Source organism: Sprattus sprattus (genome assembly GCF_963457725.1).
Source record: "Sprattus sprattus genome assembly, contig: scaffold_109, whole genome shotgun sequence".
In the NCBI taxonomy this organism is placed as follows: Eukaryota; Metazoa; Chordata; class Actinopteri; order Clupeiformes; family Clupeidae; genus Sprattus; species Sprattus sprattus.
In genome coordinates, this window is record NW_027666728.1 from 45,244 (window position 1) to 50,000 (window position 4,757).

General features: G+C 39.9%; 1 protein-coding gene across 1 annotated transcript in view; it reads left to right on the forward strand.

Moving 5' to 3' along the window:
- Window positions 1–4,156: 4,156 nt before the first annotated feature.
- Window positions 4,157–4,757, forward strand: part of LOC308382685 (2-phosphoxylose phosphatase 1-like) — a gene marked incomplete at its 3' end in the record, with an annotated part of 14,456 nt that continues 13,855 nt past the window's right edge. Inside the window, exon 1 of the mRNA XM_080861071.1 lies at window positions 4,157–4,405. The remainder of the gene's footprint in view (window positions 4,406–4,757) is intronic.

Genomic DNA, 4,757 nt, shown 5'->3' on the forward strand with positions numbered 1-4,757 from the left:
ACTGCCTATAGACATCATGGAAGCCAGCTCACTATGGAACACACTGCCTATAGACATCATAGAAGCCAGTTCGCTATGGAACACACATAGACATCATAGAAGCCAGCTCGCTATGGAACACACTGCCTATAGACATCAGGGAAGCCAGTTCGCTATGGAACACACTGCCTATAGACATCAGGGAAGCCAGTTCGCTATGGAACACACTGCCTATAGTCATCATGGAAGCCAGCTCGCTATGGAACACACTGCCTATAGACATCAGGGAAGCCAGCTCGCTTAATATCTTTAAAAGAAAACTAAAAACATACCTCTTCACACTTTAACTAGCTCAGCCTCGCACTATATATATACATGTATAAATACTTTTCATTTCATTTAATTATATATATATTTTTTGTGTCTTACTTTGATCTTCATCGTGATATTAAGGGGTTAGATGAAATATTTTATTTTCTATCTCATGCTATGCATTTCATGTATTTATTTATTAATCTCATCTCTATGCACTCTATCACTGTTTTATGCTAATTGTATTAATCGTTATTATCATTATTTTTCTTTCTTTCTTTATTTTGTTGATTTGTTTTGCACTATTTCCTAGTTTTTATGTCTATTTTTAAGTTTTTGCTGTAAAGCACTTTGAGCTGCATTCTTTTGCATGAAATTACTATTACTATTATTATTATTATTATTATTATTATTAGTGTGCTTGCCCGAAGGGAAGCACAGTATTGTTATCGTCAAGTTTTCTTTATTTATTTATTTATTCCGTACGTTTTTCTTGCAGCTAACTACTCCTCGCCCGATTGAGCTAGAGACGCCATTCAAACACCAAAACGTCCGGCCCGATCCGGTGCAAGCTGCTATGACTTTTCGTGGCGGTACAACTTGCCATCCCTTTTTTATTCCTCTTTTTCATCCCCTTTTCCTCTCATTGACTAACATGGTGGAAGGTTGAGCCATTGTGACGTCACACACTCTGAGATAGGAGAAGCTCTCTTAAATGCCATAACAATCATGCTAATCGAAAACCACCATCAAGGTTTATACCTCTTAAATGCCATAAAAATCATGTAAATCGAAAACCACCATTAAGCTTTATATCATGATACAGTAGTAGGTATAGCTAGCGAGTTGTTTACGTTCACAACCCTCAGACAGTTAAAAAGGCCCGACAACAGTCACCAAAGAAAACCTAGATATACTATTGATACTATCGTGAATAGAGTGATGATAGCTAGTGAGCTATTTAGCCTTCACCCAGGCTCAGGTTTATTTTGCTAGGTATCTCCGATATCGACGCAGAGACACAGTGTGAAAAAGGATGGAAAACTTAACGAGGAAAAGTGGTTCGGGAACTACGTATGCAGTAGTTGGCTGTACCAACTCAAGAAAACACCTGAACGAGTGGTTAGATAGAGAGTGCAAAATATTAAAACGAATGTAGTGGCAACAGTTTCAGGTACAGTTTATACACCCGCTCTAACAGTGTTAACCAGTATGTGAGTAACGTGGGTTTTATTAAGGCATAGCGTGTGTAATGTGTAGCTATTTCATTCCGTTTGTTAACCTTTCCGGCTGTCTGTATACCAGCAGCAGAGCGGAGCATTTCACTCCCCTGCCATCTCGGAATGAAATAGCTACACAATACACACGCTATGCTTTAATAAAACTCACGTTTTACGAGACACCAACAGAGGCACAATCGACAAGTCTTACCATTGAAGATCTTTGACGTTCGGTCTGAAACTACAACCAGCCATCCAGGTTAATCCAAGTTATTGTGGAGAACGACAGTTGCATCAATCATTTCATTAAAATTTCACACTTATTACATTGGACATATCCACCAGCCTAATTAGAATCTGCATTGTCTACTGACCAGAAATATCTCCATACAGTAGATTTCCCTTCGTTTAGTATCATTTTAAACTTTCCAGATGACTGTATTGCTCGTCAAGTGATACGTGTCCAGAAACAAGGCCCTTTGTCTGGATAGCCATAGCTAGCATAACTGCCATTGAAATCCAATGGTAATGCTACCTAGCTAGGTATGCTAATTGTCGGTATCCATCGTTAACTCGTTAATCGTTAACCATCATGTCACTGGCTTTAATTTAAGAATGGCATGTTAGTAGTACATTTAGTAGTACATATAATATCAGTACACTTGATTCATTACTGCTGATGTGTTACTTATATATGTTACTTATTAGCAGCTAGCTACCTAGCTAGCCACTATGAGTTCCAATGTGTTTTCAGTAAGTGTTAGCGGCAAGCTAAGCTAGCTGCTGTAATAGTTGAGTTGAGCTTCAGTTAAGACGCTGCGTACCGTACTTCATCATCACATTCGATTATTTATTACAAAAAAAAATTCGAATTCAGCTGTAGGCATGAGATCTGTATCTTGGAGACTAATTGCATCCACAATTTAAGTACTGCAAGCTAGACTACTACAGTTGACACAACACAGGAGGTCCCTGGGCCTGAGAAGGGAAGGTAAGGTAAGGAGTTTAATGTGGCTATAATATGGAATTTTAAATGTGCCTAAAACTAGACTAAATTGTAATGAGTTTTCGAAAACTAGACTGAAACTAAGAAGGATAACTATGACTAAATGTGACTAAAACTTATATGCATTTTTGTCTTTAGACTGAATCTAAAAATAGCTGCCAAAATGAACACTGAGATAGGGGACCCCTTAATCTGCAATTCATGGTTGCTAACTCTAATCAGATGTACTACCTAGGCTTATAAGAGAAGACAAACTTTTTATGCCAACGAACACCAATAACTAGAACTAATTTGACAGACTATAAACCAATGTGATACACGTGCTCTCTATCTATACAGTAAAAGTGTTGCTTACGTTTGATACTAGACCTACAGTCTAACTCTAACTGCATTAAGTCTAATAGGCCTATCTTACAATAAACTTTAAGTAAAGCTGGCTATGTAACCGCATTCATTCCAATATTGTTGCAGAGATGTTTCCTTTTACCAAGATAGCAATTTCAACAATTCACTTAGCTCAGTAAGTCAGTATAACGAAACTCTGAGATACCCTCATATGTCTAAACGTCAGTGGAGCCAAAATATAATGGTTGAGCTTGGTTGCTTGCTAAAATATATTGGAAGAAGGCCCCACTACACTGATTGAGTAGATGTAAATACATGTTAATTCATAGGCACTTGTTCTCTCTGTCACAGAGCAAGCACACTCTCGCAGTTCGTTCACGAAACGCATTCTAGTTATTATTGTTATTATTATTATAAGTGAGGGTAACGGATTGTACAGTGGAAGAGTGAGATTCAGCGCTGTGTTTTAATGGTCTTCCCTGACGATTTTGCTTAGGCTGATGTCACTTATCCACTTAAACTGAAACATAGAAGCGTAATAGGATGGCACCAATGAGCCCATCACACAGGTACATTTGACTAGGGGAAAGTTTCTGATGATGGGATCTTTACAAGGACTTGCCATGTTCTGGTACAGTCCACCAGGGGTCGTTGTTTTTTACTGATCGTCTTTCTTCAGAGATTGACTTTGACATTGTTTTGTTGCATTCTGACTGTGCAGGTACTTATAATAGTTCACCTTTACCAGTCAAGCCCTTGGTTTGAAGCATCACAACATGCGTTCAGAATAGAGGGCCTTTCTTAGCATATCTGCGCAGTTAAGCTTTATGGATCAGGTGGAGTACACCAGTTTAAGAAATAAGAAGAACTCTACTGGTCGCACGAAGGAAGGGGAGCGATACGCCAATACGCGTTTATAACGGAGACTGCAACATTTTGCAAAGGAATGCAGTTCCTTGCCATATAGGCCAGGATGGGTGCACTACTGCACCGTTCCAGTAGGAGGCAGCAGTGTTCGGGTAACCAGCGGTACACCACAAGCAGAGATATTTTGCAAAAGCTCAGAACAGCACCTAAGACAGTACAGGGGTGTACATGCAGCCCAGCAATACACGGGCAGCCGGCAGTAGGCTGTAGCTAAGACCCATCGCCAGTCTTTCTAGTGCAACTTTTTTTTTCAGATTCGCGGGACAGTGGAAGCCACCCGGCTCGGCTGACTGTGAGTGTACAGGTACGCTTTTGCAATCGTTTGTCTATCTGTATATCCATACAGTTTGCGAACATTAGCACGCTATGCTAACAGTTTGGTTTAGCCTATCCAGCCGTAGTGGTCCAGTGGACACTTGAAGTGCTAACGTGTGCAATCCTCAACGACAAACTGGGAATCGGCTGAGAGCCGGCAGATGTGTAGAGCTCACGGACTTGAAGAAGGTGACCAGACCGTGGTTGTGGCTCAGCTAAATGGGAAGCTAGCTGGACTATAATCATCTCAAGCAGCGGACCCTTGTCTTTCTCCTATTCAAATCGGCACTGTTTTATAAAGGTAAATGTTGCCTGAATATCATTCTTACCTTTATCGCATTTGTTTGGGTTGAAGTCCATTAAGATGCATCCACTGACTATGTGAGTTATGTGAAGTCAATGTTCCCTCAGATTTTGAAGTCTGTTGACAGTCCTACTGTCATCAAATCGGACCATGTTTAACCTTAGCAAACGTCTCGCTAACATATCTTGATGGTTATACAAACTTCACACTGGCTGGAGTAACGTTACCGGTAATTTTAGTATAAAGCATCATATAAGAGTCAACAGCATTTCGAATGAAGTGCAAGATATGGGTTAGCAAGCCAATGTTTATGTTTTTGCTAACGTGTTGATGTGCTGCAGAAACTCTA